Genomic DNA, 22,890 nt, shown 5'->3' on the forward strand with positions numbered 1-22,890 from the left:
TTACGAACACAGCGACATCAGTGAAAGATAAGCGGCTCAATAACATTTAGTATAACGAACAACATAAATTGGAATGCTGTAAAACATATTATTACCTCGCAACGTTTTGGAAATGAAACAAAATGTGTGAAACTAACAGTATAACCAATCGGTAAGAAGACTCTCAAACACTGCAAACAAACATTCTGGTTTCAAACACTATAGCACACATACATATAGTATATTCTCGTATATAATACGATAAATAAGGAAAACTATGTTTCGACAGAGTGGACAATTATTCGAAATGATTAAAGGAAGAGAAATATTGAAAAAAAAAGAAAAAGAAGAAAGGTATAGGACGAGACGTCATTGACCGAATTCTTACAATTTCGTTGCTAAAAGCCACAGTTTATTAAAATACCTCATATTCTCACGGGATGAAGACAATGTTTAGGTATATCAATTGTCCATTTAATTATTTATACACACGCAACATTTTGCTACGGATTATATTAGTTTGGTTCACTTTAAATCTAACAAGTAAGGAAGGGCTAAGTTCGGGTGTCACCGAACATTTTATACTCTCGCATGATAAAGGGATAATCGAGATTTCATTATCCGTAATTTACATATTTTTCAAATACCGTATTTGTGTAACGTTTTATTCCGCTATTATCATTGGTTCCTAATGTACATATATTTTATACAGAGAAGGCATCAGATGGAATTCAAAATAGCGTTATATTGGAAGAAGGCGTGGTTGTGAACCGATTTCACCCATATTTCGTACATGTCATCAGGGTGTTAAGAAAATATTATATACCGAATGTCATTGAAATCGGTGAAGTAGTTCCTGAGATATGGTTTTTGGTTCATATGTGGGCGACGCCACCCCCATTTTCAATTTTTAAAAAAAGCCTGGGTGCAGCTTCCTTCTGCCAATGTCATTGAAATCGGTGAAGTAGTTCCTGAGATATGGTTTTTGGTTCATATGTGGGCGACGCCACCCCCATTTTCAATTTTTAAAAAAAGCCTGGGTGCAGCTTCCTTCTGCCATTTCTTCCTTAAAATTTAGTGTTTCTAACGTTTTTCGTTAGTCGGTTAACGCACTTTTAGTGATTTTCAACATAACCTTTGTATGGGAGGTGGGCATGGTTATTATCCGATTTCTTCCATTTTTGAACTGTATATGGAAATGCCTGAAGGAAACGACTCTATACAGGTTGGTTGACATAGCTATAGTAGTTTCCGAGATATGTACAAAAAACTTAGTAGAGGGCGGTTCCACGCCCACTTTTCCAAAAAAATTACGTCCAAATATGCCCCTCCCTAATGCGATCCTTTGTGCCAAATTTCACTTTAATATCTTTATTTATGGTTAAGTTATGACACTTTATAGGTTTTCGGTTTTCGCCATTTTGTGGGCGTGACAGTGGGCCGATTTTGTCCATCTTCGAACTTAACCTTCTTATGAAGCCAAGAAATACGTGTACCAAGTTTCATCATGATATCTCAATTTTTACTCAAGTTACAGCTTGCACGGACGGACGGACAGACAGACATCCGGATTTCAACTCTACTCGTCACCCTGATCACTTTGGTATATATAACGCTATATCTGACTCTTTTAGTTTTAGGACTTACAAACAACCGTTATGTGAACAAAACTATAATACTTTCCTTAGCAACTTTGTTGCGAGAGAATAAAAATATTCTTGTAGAACCCCCGAGGTGACCTAGTAACAGATGCCCGGAGCAAACTAAAATTATAGAGGGAATACTTCTCCAGCATGCTGCATGGCAGTAAAAGCATAATTTAAGTGTTCTCTGCCCAATCCACAAAAAGGTATACCCCAATATTTCCGCCAACTACCGTTGGATAAGCCTCCTCAATATCGCATTAAGATTCCATCGAGCATATTGTGTGAAATATTAAAGCCCACCGTCAACAAACTGATTGAATCTTGTCTTTGTCTCTGGAAAACCATCTACTGACCAGATATTCACCATACGCCAAATCTTGGAAAATACCGGTGAAAAGAAGATCGACACTCACTATCTCTTCGTCGATTTCAAAGCTACTTTTGACAGGAACTGCCTCTAAGCCGCGATGGCTGAACTTGGATTGAATAATACGGCTGTGTAAACTGGCGTTGAACAATACCAAAAGCTCCGTCAGGATAGGGAGGGACCTCTCCGAGTCGTTCGATACCAAACGAGGTTTCAGACAAGGCGACTCCCTATCGTCCGACTTTTTCAATCTGCTGCAGAAGACAATAATTCGGGCTGCAGAGATGAATCGAGAAGGTACACACTTTTATAAAAGTGTACAGCTGCGCATTGGCAACGGGGAATATCGGATTCGATGGAACATGAGCTGTGCTGGTTATACGACGACACTGACATAGTTTACATTTAACAGTAAATATGGTATGGAAAGATTTCATAGTAATCATTGGTTTTATGACAAATCTTATCTCTCAGGAAATAGTAGACCAATTTCAACCAAATTTTTACATTGTTCTGGTATTTTTATTTACAGAGTGAAATTGAGCGAAATCGAACTGCCACTTGGCTACTGCTCACATAAAATACTTTTAAATTTCATCAATTTTTTTAATTTTCAGTAAATAAACAAGATATCGAAACTAATTCTTAAAAGATTGTTTTCCAAACCATATCCTCTAATATCTGATAACTGATTTTTTATGCTCTGGGCATCCGTCACTGGATCACCTCTGGGGGTTCTCACAAGAGTATACTCCGATCTTGAAACCTTCTGTTAGTCGCCACATCTTTCCGTAGAATTTTCCAGCAGTACCCCTGTCGGTCAACTTGCCAAGCTGTTCATACTCACGCATTTCGGCCTCTCTCCTTTTCTTTTGCAAATTCGTCTCTCTATCTATCCCATACCGCACGTGTTGTGGTCGATCGTAACGTTGCAAGGAAAGCATGAAATGCTGTCCCACAGTTCCCTTATATCGAGTTTTTGACAAGTGCTCTCAGAGAGCAGGGGTGCAAGTCGACGTGCGTTTTTCACTTCACAGAAGCGGGTGCGTATCTTGGCTGCAACAAGATAGTGGTCCGGGTCGATGCTAGGACCTCGGAGCGTACGCACGTCTAAAACACTGGTGACGTATCTTCCGTCTATCATAACATGATCGATTTGGTTGGTGGTTTTTCGATCCGGAGACAGCCAGGTAGCTTGATGAATTTTCTTTTGCTGGAATCAATTACTACAGACAACCATATTTCGGGCCCCGGCGAAATCGATCAGCCTCAACCCATTTGGGGATGTTTCAACGTGGAGGCTAAATTTACCGACTTACCGCCCACCTTGGTGTTAAAGTCGCCAAGCAGATTTTGACATCGTGGTGGGGGCAGCTCTCAAAGGTGCACTCCAAGCGCTCATGGAAGGCATCTTTGGTCACATCGTCGTTCTCTTCCGTCGAGGCGTGGGCGCAGATTAGCGATATGTTGAAGAACTTCGCTTTGATGCGGATTGTGACTAGACGTTCATCCACCGGGGTGAATGACACTACTCGGCGACGGAGTCTGTCTCCCACCACGAATTCCACACCAAATTTGCGCTCCTTTATATGGCCACTGTATTAAATGCCACAATTACCTACTCGTCTCAGTCCTTGTCCCGTCCATCGCATTTCCTTGACGGCGGTGATGTCTATGGAGGGGATGCTTCGCCTTCTCACTTTAGCTCTCCTTCATACAGATGACTTAGGCTACCCAAAGGATACTTGGACTAGGACCGGAAGTCGTGAGCTGCTTGAGCCATATGTAAAATAATGAGTGAACTTCTACACATGACTCCATCTTGTGACTTTTAGACTAGGGTAGATAATTTTTGGAAAAAAAATAGTGGCTTGAAACCCATTGGAAATGAAAGATAAAATAACAAAAATTGAAGCCGTTCTCTCATAGTGCGATTTAGAGCATTTAACGTACATTTATGTGACATTATAATACATAAGATAATGATTTTGCTCTTTGCGTCTTGAACGTTTAATGAAAAATTAAATAACAAATGAGCGGTTCGGCAACTTACAAGGTCTGTCCGAATTCATTTAGGATTTGTGATTCGAAAATTTGGTTGTTATGGCTTTAGCCGGTTAGGAATTATGTACATATTTTAATAATGTTTTGCCCACAGACATTTTATATCTTAATTTAGTGTTAGTTATGGCATTTTATATAAGATATCTTATTTTTACTCAACTTAAAGCTTGCACGGAGGGACGGACGAACGGACAGGCAGACAGTCACCCGGATTTTACATCGATTCGTCATCCTGATCATTTATATATATATATAAGCCTATATCTATGCTGATTAGTTTTAGGTGATACATACAACCGTTAGGTGAACAAAACTATTATACCCTGTAGCAAAATGTTACAATAGTATACAAATATTTGCTATCTGATAAACTAGTAATTATCAATTTTATTTATCAAACCATATTGTGCCAGAGAAACGGTAGGTATTTTTTACTTAATGATCGTTATATTCAGTATAAAGTAAACTAGAAAAATCGAAAATGTAGATCTATAAAACATATTCAGTGTAAAGTCAACCAGATCTAGAGCAAGATGCACATAAGTTTGTGAAGTAGAGGTTAGCTAATTTTTATATATTAAACTGACACATAAAAGACTAATTGTTAGGAATGCAAATAAGAAAAAAGTATTTATTATGCTTTTCACACACACAATATCTATTTTGTGGGAATGAAAACAAATTCTGTTGTCACGTCGTTGTTGAATGTTTGTATTTAAGTCATCTGTCAAACGTAACGCGAAGATTTATAAGATTTATTGTTATTCTGTAAGCATTAAAAAGTGTTAGTGACATAAGTCGAAAAGTAGAATTATTATACGTAGATTTGTGTGGGTTTTCAATATCGATGGAAACAATTTGGTAAAAACAAAAAAGATTTTGTTCAAACTGCTTGTCACATGCGCATACGCTTAAAGATTGCTGAAGCAAATTCAGTTATGTTTATTGTCATATAATAATAATAATAATAAAACCCTACGATTACCCTCCTCCCGCCCAACCGACGCGAGGGGCGCAATCCGCGAGCGAGCGGAATTAGCCGAGTCATAAAAGGCAAGAGAGTTTTAAGCGTTGCGATCTTAAGCTGCTCAGCTACAGAAACAAAAATTTCAACAGCCAAAATTAAGAATTATATTTAAGCTTATAATGTTTAAATATTACTTGTTAAGAGTAGATAAAATTATTTTTTTAATGGTAAAGAGTGAGTTGGTAAGATCAAATGTGCTGGAATGAGAATTGAAATCATGACATATACGGCGGAATGATTCGTTTATCTCAAAATTTGTTCTAGAAAATTTTAAAAGTAAGGGTCAAAACCACCTGGTAGAGCGAGCGGGAACGTTAAAATTAATATCAGATAAGAGAGATGGGCTACAGACTGACCCATTCAAGAGTCTTACAAGAAATATTATACCAAGCATCTCCCTACGACTAGCGAGTGTCGGGAGATTTATAAGTTTTAAACGGTTAATGTAAGGGGGAAGATTTAAACTGTGCAAATGATTTAATGCAAAAAGTAAAAATTGTTTTTAAACGGACTAACTTACCCGAATGGATTTGGTAACTAGGGTTCCAAACCACAGAAGCATACTCTAATATGTTCCTCACCAGAGATGTAAAAGGAATTTTTGTGGTAAGCGGATTTATAAATTCTCTTAGACCAACGTTTAACAAAACTCAGAGTGCCTTTAGCTTTAAAAACCGTGGAAGATGCATGAAGATTAAAATTGAGTTTGGAGTCCATAGTTATTCCCAGATTAACAAAACTGCATACTTGCTCCAACCTAAAGTATTGTATTGAGTATGAAGTAGAGTCTACAGGTCTACGTGAAAAGCACATCGTTTTGCATTTTTTAAGGTTTAATGGCATGTCATTTCTATCACACCAAGAAACTAGGTTGTTTAAGTCTGTTTGCAACTGACATCTTTCGCTGTTTGAAGTATACGTTTTAAAAAGTTTTACATCGTCAGCATACTCGTATAATACAACTTTTGAAAACTTAACAACAGATGTTATGTTATTAATAAACAACAAGAACAGAATTGGATCAAGATGGCTACCTTGAGGAACGCCTGAAGAAACATTGATTATGTCAGAAAAGGTATCGTTAAATATGACTTGTTGAATTCTATTACTAAGATAAGAAGCAACCCATTTTAGAAATAGTGGTAGAAAACCAAGAAGATCAAGTTTATCAAAAGAATTGAATGATTTCGTTTATCAAAAGCTTTACTAAAATCTGTGCATATAATATCAGTATTCTTATTCTCCCTAAAGCCCGTTGATATATGTGATACAAATTCAAGCAAATTAGTTATTGTAGATTCTCCTTTACGACAACTGTGCAGAGAACAAGAAATTAGTGGAGAGATCCGGAAGGTTAGGTAGGTAGGTACGAGTGCAGCCCTATCGGGCTCAATTAGCACTTGATGTGCCATTTTGATACACTGTTCGTAAAACCTCCTGTATCTGCTATTACGATTCACTTCCTCTCTCAAATCATTTTGAGATTTCGATGAAACTACTTATGTCCGATATGCTTTTAGTGGAAATCCATCCAAGGTTTGGTGCTTGATGGATTCCAAGTGTTTTGTGTCCGATCTGAGCTAGAGATGGGCATTCGCAGAGAAAGTGGAAAATTGTTTCCTTGTTCCCTGCTACTCCGCAGCCACGGCAGATATCGTTGTAGGGCAATCCCATTTTGGACGCATGTTCCCCAAATGGCCAGTGCCCTGTTGTGGTAGCTGTTACTCTGTAAATACTTTTTCTTCGCCTATTTAGTAGGTCGTTGGTTCTTTTCCTGTCATATGATGGCCATAATTGCTTAGTTATGACGCATTTTGTAATGTTTTTCGGCCTGTTATTTGCAACTTGTTGAAATTGTCTATTGATCTCTCCTTTGATCGATCCTAGCCCCACATGTTGATCGTAATTTATGTCTTCACGACCACTTTAAAAATGTTGAAAGCACACGTGCACTCTGCTACAGGATAGGCAATCATCGCCATAGACTTGTTTCATCAATTGAAACGTTTCGGTAAAAGTTTTACCAATTTTATAAAAAAATTTAATATTGGCTCTTTGTTCGAAGCTCATTTTCGCACCAATAACACCAACATACTGATACTTAAAACGCAATAACTTCACTTCCAATCTATGAAATGTCATGACATTCTCACTGGACAATCGATAAAGACAGCAGATTCTAACGCACCAGTCGACATATAGATGACGTCACCAGGGGGCGCTAGAATCGAATGTAAACAGGACAACATTGGAAAACACCTTGTATACTATGTACTGATATTCATAACAACTATTGTGAATCATTTTTCTAAATGTATATTTCTAGAATAAATCTAAAAATAACGACGTATAAAACCGGGCGTTTCTACTAAAAACAAGAGTGACATTGCAAAGTAAGTGGCAAGTGCATGTGTGCAATATTCATGGTCCTTCGAGCATCAAAGAAAGGTACTATTGAGAATTTTTTTTTTAATAAAATCTAAACAAGCAAAACAATTAGAGTGCGGTGACCACACAACAATATATATATGTATGACATATGTGACGCATAAAGTGCAGTTATAAAATAATAGTAATAAACCGCTTTAAAAACGGGCCAACAGAGCAGTTACCCAAACCAAAAAAAAAAACAGCTAAAAAGCAAAGAAAAGAAAAAAAACGGAAAAACCTATCGTGCAATTACCCAAACTACAAAACAAAACCCATATATATATATATTGTGTATGTACTTGTACACAAGCGAAGTGGTAAAAAATATTTCTCCCACATAGAAAGACAACTATATACAAAGTGAAAACTAAAAGAAATTACGTTTATAGTTATATCTACATTTATATTGTGTTCCAAAACCCGAGAAAAGGTTAAGTGGCAAAAAATAAACACCCTCAAAAACCCGGTGCGAAAAATAATACAAGTATTTGCACAAATATAAAAACGGGGCGGAACTTTAATGATAGTGCAATAATAGGGCGCAAAATCATCAAAAAATTCATTGAAAAATAAAAAAAGGAATGGAAATTATTTATACACACATATGTGTAGAAAGGAAACCAACAAATCGGCGACAAAGACAACAAGAAGCAGAACGAGCAAAACGGAGAGGAAACGGATCACACGCATCGGCATATCCCCCCATCTTAATTGTAGTAACTGCCCTAGCCCCTTGAAGCGGAACAAAGTTAGTTGTATCGACTCCACTTATTATTTCAAAATTTTATTCACATTTATGTAATGGGTTGTCAAAAAAGTCTTGCGGTATATTTATTGAATTTTTTTTTTATTGAAATTGAAATGAATTTTTGATGACTCATGCCCAGCTCTTGACCGATGCTACGGCTGCTACTATGCCGGTCTCTTTCGACCAATTCAGCGATTTTATCGCAATTTTCGACGACAGGCCTTCCGGAGCGTGGCGCATCTTCGACCACCTCTACACCAGAACAAAAACGTTGAAACCATCGTTGTGCGGTGGAAATGGAAACTGTATCGGGTCCATAAACTGCGCAAATTTTAATGGCGGCTTGAGATGCATTTTTGCCTTTATCGAAGTAGTACTGTAAAATACGTCGTATTTTCTCTTTATTTTGCTCCATGTTTGCGACGCTATAGCTCACGAACGACTTAAAAGAAACGACAATCAATCAAACATGTGTTAGCGCGTGAAATGAGCTTTCCAAAAAGGTATAGCATGACCCGAATGCGACGAATAAAACTAGAACTACGCGCTTTCAGCGCCAACTAGCGAAAATACCGCAAAACTTTTTTGACAACCTAATATAATGCGGTCATAAAGCCAATTCGAAAGTATGGCATTCAACTGTGTGGTACGACCTGTGCAACTAATATTGATGTAATACAAAGGTTCTAATCAAAATTGCGTAGAGCAATCACATGTTCACCATGGTACATGCATAATGAAAATATCCGTAAAGATCTTGGTAATCCTATGGCAAAGAAAGAAGTAGAGGAAAGTAGAATTAAATATGCAAGGTCTGTCGCAAAAAAAAAGAATTTTTAAAATATAACTGTTTCTGGTGGCGCCACCTATTGGTGGATAGATGAAATAAAAAGTTTGGTCTCTTGTTGACATTTTGTAAAAATTTTAAGACAATTGGATAACTACAATCGATGTTATCGATCAAAAAGTGACAGCAGCTTTTGGTCATCGGTCGTAAAATGCAAAGAGCAAATATTAAATTTTGTTTTAAACTTGGGAAAACGTTTACTGAAACATTTCAAATGATGAAAAGAGTTTATGGTGATCAGTGCCTATCCCGTAGTAATGTGCATGAGTGGTTTAAGCGATTCCAAGAAGGTCGTGAGTTCCTCTGTGACGATCAGAAGTCGGTAGTCTTCAGAAGTCAAAAATAAAAACAATACTGATTTATTTTTACGATTCCGAGGGTATTGTAAACCGAGAGTTCGTCCCACCTGGCCAAACGATTAATGCTGTGTTTTACCTTGGTATTATGAAGCGTCTTTTGTCACGCATTCGTCGTGCTCGACCACAATACCGTGGGGCAGGGTCCTGGCGCCTGTTGCACGATAATGTGCCGTGTCATCGGTCGACGCTTGTCACTGATTTTTTGACAAAAAACTCCATATTAACCATTAATCACTCATCCTACTCACCTGATCTGGCACCCTGTGAGTTTTACCTATTTGGAAAACTTCATTTGCCCATGAAAGGCCACTGGTTTCAGGACATTTCAGCTATCCAAAAGGCGACGACCGATATTCTCAAGAGCATTCCGAAAAATGACCTTAAACACTCATTTGAAATGCTAATTGACCGGGCTAAACGCTGTATCGAAGCATAAGGAAACTACTTTGAATAAAAAAATATAACTTTTGTAAAATATTAATTTTTTGTTGTTCTTTTTTTTAACAGTCCTGTTTCTTTTGCGAAAGACCTTGTATATTTAAGCTCGGTGATCACCCAAACCCTTTGGCTAATGCTTTGGTACATTCCTGCGATCGCCTTAAAAGAAGAGATATGCCTGCGTGCTAAAGAGCAACGTATCACCAAAACAGCTCCGTTATTTGCTTGAGTTTGTCTAGTTTTTAAAAAGAATTAAGATTTTATTACTTATTGTTAGAGTTAAAACGGTATCCTCGGAGTGGTCATGTGAATTTGCTGAATAGCCAAAACTTACACGAAGGTAAATCAGGCGAATGCGGTGGTTGCGGCACGATATTAGTTAAAAATGAGGCGAAATGATCACGAATAACCAATGCAGTATGACATGGGGCATAACGCACTTCTTTGATCAATATATTCAGACATAGTAAAAATCGAAGAATTCACTCTTAGAGCTTCACAAAACGACGCGTAACTCAAATACTAATAAATATTTTGTCGTGAAATTTAGCATAGATGTCACTAACAGTACTACCAACTTATAGAAAAAAAATTTACCGTTTCGAGAAACACACGAAGTATAACTTAAAAATTCACCTTTTAAACAAACGAAACGAAAAAATAAATGTAATATAACGAAAACAAAAAACAAATTAACAGCACAACTAAATAGGAACCGGTAATAAGAAGAACGAAATACGCGTTCGTTATTTGATACATTACGTATATAACAAAAATACACATTTTTTTCTTAAGGATTTCACACGTATTTATTGTTAACAGTGTACACTGAGAGAATTTCTTTTTTTTCTCTTATTATCACTTCTTATAGTAACTACATAAATGAACTTACATTCCAAGGAATCTAAGTCAACAGAATATCTAAAAGTACAAAAAATTATTTCTGAAGAAAAGAGCCCATGTACACCTGCCGAGGCTACACGCTTAATGCTGAAAGATATTTCATATACTAAATTTATTTCTGAGAGTGACAGTCTAATTCGATACTGCACTCGATTTTTATCTTCACCGATTCAAGGTAATTCTGAATTTGTATAAGAAATCAAAAAAGAATATCTAGGCAATTTCTGAACACGTCTCCAAGCTACGTATGACGCAATCGTACAATCTGACGAAAGAGATCTACCTGAAAATTTTAAATCCTCGACTTACGCCAAATGTGAAAACTGCTTAGACCAGTACGAAGAAACGAAAGCTATGATCTCCTATCAATTGAAATTAATTATAGCAATTGCACCTACTTCACAACCGAGAGTAGAGCTGCGACAAATTCAAAGCCAAGAGGCGAGTTCAGGCATTCACCTTAAAGTGCCAGCAAGCGATACAGAAATATTTCATGGAGGTTATGAACAATGGCCTTCCTTCCCGGACATGTTTACGACCGTGTACATAAACCATCCTTAATTATCACAAGCGCAAAAATTGTATCACCTCAGATACAAAACTAAAGGTCAAGCAGGCGTAATAGTCAAACAGTTCGCATTAAATGACTACAATTTCAATTTGGCTTGGGAAGCTCTAAAAGAATGATACGAGCATGAAAGAATATTGGTTGACAAGTGACCATATTAATGAATTTACCAAAAATTCAACAAGTGAAGAATTCATAAAACTTCAATCCAAATGAATGTTTCAAATTTTTTGTCGGTTCTATAGACACAGAATATTTTCACGACAATTGGGACCCCATACTAGTAAACATATGCTCCGCGGCATTACCAGAAAAATCATTGCTTTTGTGGGAGCAATCGCATGCCCAACGTGGCAACAAGTGAAAGATTTCTTAACTACCCAATATGAAATTGCGGAAAGCGTAGATAAAAAGTGGTCAGAACTAAAAACGTTCAACGCGACCTAAATCGAAGTTTCATAAGAACCAAAGCTAGTAACAAGAACAATTTAAAGCTTTTTTAAGAATCAATCGTTCACATCAGAACAATCTAAACAAACGTCATGCGAACAGCGTAAACGAGGGCACAAGCTGAAATCTTGCGAAAAGCTTAAAAATTAAATAGTAACGAAAGAAATAATTTTGTCAGAACAAAAATACTATGTACAAATTGCCTATCACATGCGCACAATCTTAATAATTGCGAAAGCAAATTCAATTGCGTATGCTGTCATAAGAGACATCATTCAATGTTGCATTTCAATAACTTTCCCAGCACACCCCAAAGTAGCGCTTTCTCAAAAAGAGCCACGGGTTTAGTTGCAACCGCAACTCCCGGAAAACAAAAGCCCGAAACTTGCCAAGAAACACTATGCTGCTCAAAGGCATTAAAAACTCAAACGATACACAGCGAGAATCAAAGTAGGGTACTACTATCCACAGCAGTCACCTCCATCGAATTTCCCCCAATCGGATAAGCGCATTCAAGCAGAAGCTATAGTTTTACCGCAACTTACGAACATGCTTCGAAGCTATCATATAATAGCATGCACTGGCAAAAGGTTACACACCTAAAGCTAGCAGATCCCAACTGCAACACCCCGCTCAAATAGACTAGAAGGTGTTGGAAAAATTTCAAACACCCTTCTAGCTCAAATTATTATATTCGATTGGATACTAAGTGGACTAGTAGCCGAATCAGTTACCACCATGACAACTCAAGTAGAAGAAATATCTAATACATACTTTATTACACAATTAAGAAAATTTTGGGAGAAGAATTTCAATTACAAGGCCAGAAGATCAGTATTGTGAAGACTACTAGATCAGGAAATGGTCGGTATGTCGTACGACTACCACTTAAACAACAATTTCCAGATACACTCGCCATAGGTCTCTCTCGCACTTCTGCAATACACCAGTTTCTAGGTATGGAAACAAATTTACTTAAAAAAGGTGAGCTTAAACAAGATTATGATGGTGTCTTATAAAAATACCTCGATTTAGTTGACATGGAGAAAGTAAGCCCATGCGGAAAAATCTTTAAAGTCAAATTCTACTTGCCGCATCATGCAATAGTGAAGCCAGACAAAAAAAAAAAAACAACAAAATGCCTCAAGATCCACCAGTTCGGGAAATTCCCTAAGTAATATACCATTCACGGGACCCACACTCCAACTAGATTTAAATACGTTTCAAATGGGGATGTCAAAAAAATGTATAGACAAATAATCGTACCTAAAGATGATCAAGACTTTCAGCGAATTATTTTCCGAAAATCTCCCAATAGTCCACTACCCGACTTCAAAAGTGAAAACAGTTACCTTTGTCGTAAACTGTGCCTCATACCTAGCCGTTCGTTTACTCCACGAACTGGCAGAAGACTCAAAGTCAGAATTTCCATATCCGCTTTATCCGCCATAACAAAGAGACATATTTTATGCTCAATGGCATAACTTTTTGACCCCACAAGATGGCTCTCGCCAATTATGATAAAAGCGAAAATTTTGATTCAAGAATTATGGCCAGACGGAACCGACTGGGACGAACAAGTGAACCTCTTCGCTTAGAAAAGTGGTCCCAGTTTGCTAATAATCTGAAAGACACTTCGCAGATACAAATTCGGTGGTTAAACTATTCCCCCGAATACAAAGTGGAACTTCGCGGCTTCTGCAATGCCTCTAAAACTGCGTATTGTGCCACTATGTATGTGCGATACCGCAACCACACGCCACCTACTGGCGGCTGAAACAAAAGTAGCACTTCTAAAAATGATAAGTCTACCACGACTTGAAGTCTGTGGCATTCAGCTACAAGCAAAGTCAGTTTCCATAGTGCAGACCCACTTGAACATGACAAAATACAAATTATATCTATGGTCCGATTCCATAGTAGTTCTAGCCTGAATAGAAAAGCCACTACACGCGTGGAAAATATATATTTCTAATCGAACATCTGAAATACTTGACCTAGTAGGATCAGTCACATGGCGACACATAGCCAGTGCCGACAATCCTGCTGATCTAGGTACAAGAGGGTGCAAACCCATGGATCATGCCACCGCCACGCTCTGTTGGATTGGCCCCGATGGTTAACAGAATCCACCGATTCTTGGCCACAATTGGCAATGCGCAACATAATTGCCCCAGAAAGCCGAAAAATCGACACCTATCATACAATATTGGATGATAATAAAATCCTTAATCGATTTTCATCGTTGCCCCGATCCCTCAAAGTAGTCCCCTATATACTCAAGTTCATAGAACTTAAAGTTAAAGGAGCAACTTACACCCAATGCGATAAAAAAGTTTGTGGATTTCTTAAAACAAGTGTCCTCTGATATCGTACAAAAGTACGTCACCCAAGGTATCAATTGACAATTTATACCGTCAAACGCTTCTCATATGGATGATTTGATCAGCTGTAAAGAGCTTCAAGTCTCATTTCAAGAAGCTAGTTGGCAACTACAAATTTAATTATGAAGAATTCACGACATTATTAGCTAAAATCGAAGCCGCTCTCTACCCACGGCACTCTCGCAAGATCCCTCAGATTTCACAGCCCTAGCTCTAGGGCCATTCTGGCCACAACTGAGCCAGGCATGAAGTCGCTATCCTTATTAAATAGATGAAAAAGAATAAAAATTCTCCATCACAATTTCAGTAGCCGATGGAAAGAAGACTATATAAAAGAAAATGCGCCAAAAATTGGAAATTGTGTCCTGATTCATGATGATTGTCTCCCCTCTACCGAATGACGGCTTGACCGCATAAAGAAGCTTTACCAAGGCTCCGACGGTCATATTCGCGTAGTCGATCTCCGTACGCAATCAGGTAACCGCTCGTCAAACTATGCTTTTTACCGACCACCGATAACCGCGAAACGAAAACCGATAAACCGCTCAAATAAACCGAATATAAAGAAATATTTCAATATAACTCCCAAAACAACTTAAGTGGTCGTTTAACATAGCGACCCACTCATGCCTCATAACGTGGCAGCAAAGCTCATATCCACCATATGCAACAAAATTATAATTCAAACAACACTTTACCATAGAGATCTATATGGATGCAGACATGCCACCAGCTCCGATACCAACCACTCCTTCGACTGTCAATGTGCACGCCAAGCGGTTGCCTCAGTTGCAGCGCCTCTAACCACCGCACCAATGGCTTTTCGTAGTGGAACGGCAGCATTGTCATCAACATTCACACTAGCAGCAGACCCACAGCATCTCCAATGCCGTATATGTCGTCGAACCCACCGGTTGCCACAATGCGCCATATTAAAGGAGTTGCTACCTGAACAACGCCAGGCGTACGGCCATTTTATTAATTGCCTGACGCCGACCCACACCACCAAAGATTGTACCTCTGGCCTCATCACACCATGCTGCACCGAACCACTAGGGAGACATCGGTCAACATCCTGCCGGCCGCAACCGCGGCGTAGTACAACGAGTGCCATTAAGCTGGAATGCACGGTCCCGTCGAACAATAGGCCCATCATCATCCAGTATCTGACGGCCACAGAATGGGCCGCACCTCAGGCGTTAGTAGCGTTGTAGCCATGCTTCAGCAACTGCAACGAATTCTAGGCTGAAATATTTGCCTAAGGGGGCCGGGATGGCTAAATGAGCCTCAGCCGCCCGTCCTAAACAACTCCTAAATACATCACTAACACGCTACACTCACCACACTCACCCCGACATCACCACAATCCACATCAATACAACACACATACGAGAGCATCTCACATCCACACATTGAAATACACACCACACTCGATGATACGGAACGGGATACCAGCCAACAAAAGTCCCCGCTGCACGGCAGATAGTTTTTTTGGATTAACTATTGAGCCCACACATCGCCATTTCGATCGCCGCCCTGCTACATAGCTGGTTATAGTTACTTCGTTCGTAAAGCATTTGAATTTCATAATAACTACTGTGAAATAAATATTTTTCGAAACATGCTATATATTTCTTATATACATATTATATGTCATAATAACCACTGTGAACCAGTTTTTGAAGCATATATTTCTTATATTCATAATAACTATTAATAATAATAATGCGAAATGTACATATATTTCTGGAATAAATCTGAAAATAACGATATATAAATCCGGGCGTTTCTACTAAAAAAATAGGGACAGTGCAAGGAGAGTGGGAAAAGCATGTGAGCAATTTTCATTGTAGAGCACACTTTTGACAATATAGCGTAATTGTTTTTTCGTAATCTTTTTAGTTTACAAATATTAGACGCGTTTTTCTCAAAACTGCTTTTTCCGTTCACTGTCACTTCGTGTTCACTGTAATTTCAAAACTACTTGACCGATTCATTTCAAACTTTGTAGATATTTTTGACATATAAAATACCTTCCCCACCGTTTCTTATATTTTTGTTTTTCATATTAAGGGTGTTTTCTACCCACAAAATGGAGGAATTTTTTAGTGGAAAAAGGCTGTTTTCACTTTAAATGGCCGCCAAAAATTTAAATAAAGAAAATTTTATTTTCGGATAATTTCCAGCCGAGTTATGGCGAACAATGCAAAGTGTTTTTTTCTTAAGACGTTCTGGGAGAAGCTCTGTAACCGAGTTATGCTTTAATATTCCTGATTGAACAAGTTACCCTAGATTGTCAGAAGTGTGCTCAATAATGTACAAATGGTTCGAATAAAATCCATATTTAAAAAATAAATTGGCAAAAAATTACCTTCTTCTACTATGAAAACCTTATGACCAAAAATTATCCAAATTCAACCAAAACTGTTCAAGCTCATATACCGAATATTTAGACCCCAGTATCTATAGTTGACTTTTGACCGAAAATATCGGTCGATGTCTGAGATATACTTACAATTGAAATTCAGACAGAATTCAAATTGAAATCCTAACAATAGTACTTAAATAGTCAAAAATGGGTTGAATTTTCGAACTTCCAGGTGCTTTATGCTGGATATATCGGCCAATACAGAACATGTTTTATTCATAACTGTATATCTTTGTTCCTAAAATAGATACAATTATGTGAAAACTTGACATAGCCCCCGCAGCTACTGCAATTCACGTGTTGTCCACACAACAACAACACCCGCCAAATTGGATAAAGTTTCGCTACAGCAACAGCAACCATTAAAATTGGAAGAGTACGATGCAGTGACTATAGACCCGACCGTTTCTCTTAAAATAATTAAATCTCTGAATGAATTCAGTGGCCAAAGGTCACGGTATGTTAGTTGGAGGCAAGCTGCATTTGCTGTCTATAGTTGTTTAAAAACTACAAAAATAGTTCAAAATACTACCAAGCGGTAGAAATCATAAGAAATAAAATTGTCGGTTCGGCCGACAAACAGACTGGATTGAATAAACAAGAAATGTCAACACTTAGGCAAGGAAGACTTTCAATTGCTGAGTTTTACGACGAGGTTGAAAAGACATTGAATTTGATAATAAATAAAACAACTATGTTAAATGAAGGCAAAAAGGAACTGATAGAGACACTTTGTCAGAAATATAGGCAAGGTGCTTTGAAGGTTTTTGTTTCTTGAGGAAGCCAACGACCGACATTATGTTTTCGACGCAACCCAAAGATATGCCTAGTGGCTTGGCATTAACACAAGCATTGGAAGCAAATCACGCTTGATATTCTCTTGCAAACTCCTTCTACAATAGCGTGGATGCAGCTCGGGTGGGAATAATAGGTGGAAGGACAATTGCTTCATACCACTACTTTATTATAAACAAGTGGTATATTATTATATTATATTGCACTACAGCCAAGGAGGGAGTTATAACCCCAATTTGAGAGCTGAGCGGGGTTCAAAGAACCCGAATGGCATCCCAAAACTTTAGTCAACGTCCGGTGGCCTATAATAATCGACATATTCAGGAAAGGAAAGCAGTAAAAATACTTCGCGATAGCGATAGGTAGTATTTCAAAAATACCGAAGATTTCCCAAGATTCGATTGAAAATTATAATGATAATGCGTCACAATGTGACTTTTTGGAGGAAATTAATTTTTTAGACGTATGTAGGTCGGTCTTGCCCTATATAAACAAGATACTGGCAGTCGTTTAATAAGCACATAGTGCTTTGGATCTTAAGGTATTTGTCTAGCTTTTATTTATGCAAGTGGCAAGAGTATAACTTTTTTATAAACTTTTTTTCAAAAAATACAATTTGTTAACAACTAGGTCATTTAGAATTTGTTTAATTATTTATTTATAACAACATAAAAACAAAGGAGTTTTTTAAACGGAGTAATTTTATTCAATATATGTTCATATGTCTGTATGTAAGTAAAAAGTATTTATACAAAATGTATGATGAAAAATTTATAAAAACCCTCATAGGGTTGACAGTTTTGTATAAGGATTTCTTTAAAACGTAAATAGCGTTTATTGCAGCCATAGCTAATCATTTCTTCATTTCAAGTTCAAAAATTTTATACTTTTCTTGACTTTCGAGAATTTTTTCCTTCCGCTGAAATTCTTTTTCTTTTAAATCGGACTCTTGTTCCCTTAAACTCAAAATTGACAATTAAAAGTCCCATAAGACTTACCTTTAGTATTGATATCCATGCTACCTGCTCCCATCGAACCTTCCCATTCCTTGGCCCAGTAGCGGATCTAATTTTTTATTTACTATGAAATTTTTTACTTGCAACTCAAAGTCCTTTTCTTCGCAGAATGTCACATATGATGGAAATAATGTACAATTTTGAACTGAACCATCTGCATTAAAAAAAAAACTAAATTTTTGAAAAGTTTTGCTCCTCTTCAGGCATTTCAGTTTACTCACTACGCACAACAACAGTGTTTATAATTTCTTAAACCCCTTCTTAGCAGCCATCAATGGTTCGATCGGAGTCTGCGTTAGCTCAAAGATAACATATTTAAGATGCAATGTTGTTGATAATTACCGCCCGAAGGAACAAAACAAAATGAATCATTTTTTAAAGGGAACTATCTTTAATTATACGTAGCAGAACAACGATAGGCCAATTGGACACTTATTCATTTTAATTTATTTTCTTAATATACAAGGCACTAAAACAATGTTCTTTCCGCGAAGTCAAAGTCAAATTAACTACTGCAATCTATGCTTAAATTTTGACTCTTAGGAAAGCATTTAACGTTTCTTTCAAACGTTACTTGTTGTTACGAGGGCTGCTATATATATTTCTGGCCTAATAATGAAAATAGGAATATTTATCAACGAAAATGGTTTAATTGTTTTTCAAAATATTCTTCATCAAGATTTATACACTTTTGCATGCGCTCAAACCAATTTTCGAAGCACTTTTTCCACTCCGATTGAGACACCTCCAAAACATGGTTTTTGAATGCTTCAGCAGCTTCTTCTGGCGACGAAAATCGTTGACCACGCATTATTTTCTTGATGAGTGGGAATAAAAAGAAGTCATTGGGTGCCAAGTCAAGGCTGTACGGCGGATGACCCATTAATTCGACGTTTTGGCCGGTCAAAAAGGCGCTGGTTTGCGCCGATGTGTGAGAACTCGCATTGTCATGGTGCACAATGATTCGTCTTCTCTTGTTCGTTTTTCGAATTTCTCCGAAGACTTCAGGCAAACAAATGGTGGTGTACCACTCAGAATTGACCGTCCTACGTTGCTCAAGCGGAACAGTCGCCACATGACCAGTTTTGTCGCTCAACAGGCGACCATTTGCTTCGAAGTGCTTCTTCCACGAACAACTTTCGTTGGATTTGGCTCGTCTTGGAAGACTGTTTTGTTTGGGCTCATACTCATAGATCCATGATTCGTCACCTATGAGGATCTTATAAACGTCTTTTGAAGCACCGCGATCGTATTTTTTCAGCATTTCTTTACACCAATCCACACGAGCCTTTTTTTGAGCGATTGTCAAATTGTGCAGGATCCAATGAAAACAAACCTTTTTTACGGCCAGGTGTTCATGCAATATCGAATGTATGCTGGTGGGAGAAATGCATAGGCATGCCTCTATCTGAAGGTATGTTACATGACGGTCTTGCATTATCAGTTCACGTACGGCATCGATGTTTTGTAGCACAACGGCTGTTTTTGGACGACCTTCACGGAATTCGTATTTGAGCGAGCGTCGGCCACGATTGAATTCGTTGTAGTTGTTTTTCACAGTGCTATAGGATGGTGCTTCATAGCCATACAAAGATTTTAGTTCATCGATGCACTCTTGTCGTGATAATCCACGTCGAAAGTTGTGAAAAATGATCGCACGAAAATGTTCACGAGTTAATTCTATTTTTTGGCCGAGATGAATTTTATAATTCCATGTAAATAAAACAATTCACGATTAAATGACAAAACGTTCTAAGTGATGTTATGCTAAAAAATGTCAAACTTTCCAATGGAAATGTCAGATTGCATCTGGCAACACTTAGTGTTGCCTAGGCCCGAAATGTATATAGCAGCCTCCGTATTTCTTATCAGTGCAGTGGTTAAAAGCTTGACTCATTGCTTGCTGATTTGTGTTGGACATTGATAGATGAGTCTTATTAAATTTAATTTAAATATTGTGTACAAATTTATGATACTTATTGACACTTATAAGATACAAAAAAAATAAAACAGCACACAAACATAGTTAGTGTAGCTTTTTTAAAAAATACAAATTTTGTTAAGTTTTTTTTCTAATGGTTAGTGTGCTCAGAACGTTGTCTTTGCTTAAGTTTCTTACTATTACAAGATGTCACTTAATGTATAAGTATCAAAGGGTAAATTAAAATATTGACGAAACGTGCGGGAAAAAACATTAAAAAAATGGATTAAATTTCAGTTTTTTCGACATATTGGCTATAAGGACACAAAAAACATTGATTTTGGGGTTAACAGTCATCTAAGAACTGAAAAACGGACATATTTATATAAATTTGCTAAAGAAAGTTTACCAAAAAAGTCAACATTAAAAAAGTTAAAGACCGAAGAAAAATGTGCCTTTCTCTTACAATGGGCCACTTTGATGAAAAACTTCAACAAAAATTTTTGTATGAAACCATGATTGTAACTCAAAAAAGTAATGATGCAGTTCGATTCGTAGGACCCCAAATAGGAAGAAACCGTCGAATTTTTTCTTGTCTTTTTTTTTTGAAAAAAGCTATCACAGTGTTATCAGTAAAACTTTGGCTGGAAATTCAGTGGATTTGACTGATCACGAGACTTTTTCTTGTGCGTAGCACATCACTTTTTATTGCAATATTTCTGCCATCGTTATATAAATCAAAATTAATGTTCATTTTAATAATAACATTGGTCTACAGTGGTTTGTTTCCCTAGATATACGATCGATTTTGGATATATTTGTGCCCATTATTATTAAGTTCGTTAAACTATCAATGGTTTTATAAAACTTGCTCTTATTCATTTTTAAATCTATATTTTCATGTTACAAAAATCACAAAACATAAAATAATATAACTGAAATATTTATAATGTCAGATTTCTTTTCAAAAATAAGTAGACACAAAGTACATTGAGAGATAGATATCGAAAAAAATGATATTTTTCAACAGAGACAACTTTTATAACATTTTCTTGCAGTAATGTGCCATCACGTGTCGATCCCATCAACATCGATACCTTGCTTCCATCCTACATAGATTTATCTACGTTTTAGTTGTACTAAAGTCTCAGAACGTTCACCTACTTTCGGAAGGCGCCTGGAATGAGGATCACGTGACACTTGCATGCGCGAAAAGGTGTGCAGAACCGTATCATGTTCGGTAAAATAAATATTTATTTCTAAGAAGCCAATATTTATCTATAAAAATATTAAAATTTGTACGAATTTATCTTAAAATCAAGATCACACATCACATAATAAAAATTTTTCTGGGATGTGTGTTTGTGTAATTATTTTAAATATTTCACTTCGCAGAAATAAACCAATTGCCTGAACCTACATAGAATATTTAAGTATTCCGAAAATTGCGACGGCGAGAAAATAGAAACGCGTGTGAGTTCGATTGCTGTCTAATTACAATAATAATAATAATAATAATAATTCATCTAGTTGCTTAGCCTAAATCTTAAAACTAACGGGATACAACAGTTGGAATGGAAGTATACAGGTATGTACAAAAAAGAGGTGAGTAATTAGTTTTGTTAACTGATAGTAATAGATTAATGTAAGTATGTTTCATATTATTAGGGTAAGTAAATGAAAGGAAAACTTTATAATTCAAATATAATATTTCAAAAATATATTTAAATTTAGCTTAATTAAAATTCTTTCGTTTTAGCTGTGAACATAAGTCACTTGGCGCAACACCGGCCGCCTTGACAGGATCAGGATCCTTCAACTTCCATAGGCAATAATGCGAGTTTATGAATTGTGCGCTTAATGGTGCCTGCCTTGGTTGCCACGTCTGCCACTCCCACCTTGCCGTCTTGGCCTTCGAAGGTTGCGACGACGCGTCCGATTACGTTGTCTTCGTGAACGAACTTCTGGCTGCAGGTTGCGTTTGGGATGCAACCATTTGTTGGACCACTGTCGCTAAAACTTTTGCTTGAGACAGCAAACAAGTCGCCATCTCTCGCAGCAACGAATTGGGACCGTTGGCACTTGTGCTGGTGGCAGTGCTCGCAGAGGACAACCGATTAAAAGGTGGGCTGGAGTTAGTGCTTCTCCGTCGTTGGGGTCCTGGCTCAATGGTGTTAGGGGACGCGAATTCAAAATGGCCTCCACTTCGGCCAGTAGCGTTGAGAGCTCTTCCGTCATTAGTAGAGCGTTGCCGAGTGCGCGAACGATCAGATGCTTGGCCGACTTCACCTCCGCTTCCCATAATCCGCCGAAGTGCGGCGCCCTGAGTGGTATAAAGCCGAAGCTGAATCCTTCTTCGGCTGCGAATACCATTAGTTCTGGGGCTTGCGCTAGAAACGCCTCCTTCAGCTCGCGCAGCTTGCAGTCGGCGCCGACAAAATTGGTTGCGTTGTCGCTGAATATTTTCTGTGACATCCCTCGGCGACCAATGAACCTTTTGAGGGCAAAAATAAAAGAATT

General features: G+C 37.6%; 1 long non-coding RNA gene across 1 annotated transcript; it reads left to right on the plus strand.

The window, feature by feature from the left end:
• The first annotated feature begins 70 nt into the window (after positions 1-70).
• Positions 71-21,835, plus strand: LOC120779537. Its single transcript, XR_005705678.1, has 3 exons — positions 71-151; positions 21,429-21,610; positions 21,766-21,835. It is a non-coding gene; the product is annotated as an uncharacterized LOC120779537 (long non-coding RNA).
• Positions 21,836-22,890: the final 1,055 nt, after the last annotated feature.

The sequence above is a fragment of the Bactrocera tryoni genome, unplaced genomic scaffold (assembly GCF_016617805.1).
Source record: "Bactrocera tryoni isolate S06 unplaced genomic scaffold, CSIRO_BtryS06_freeze2 scaffold_11, whole genome shotgun sequence".
Taxonomy (NCBI): domain Eukaryota; kingdom Metazoa; phylum Arthropoda; class Insecta; order Diptera; family Tephritidae; genus Bactrocera; species Bactrocera tryoni.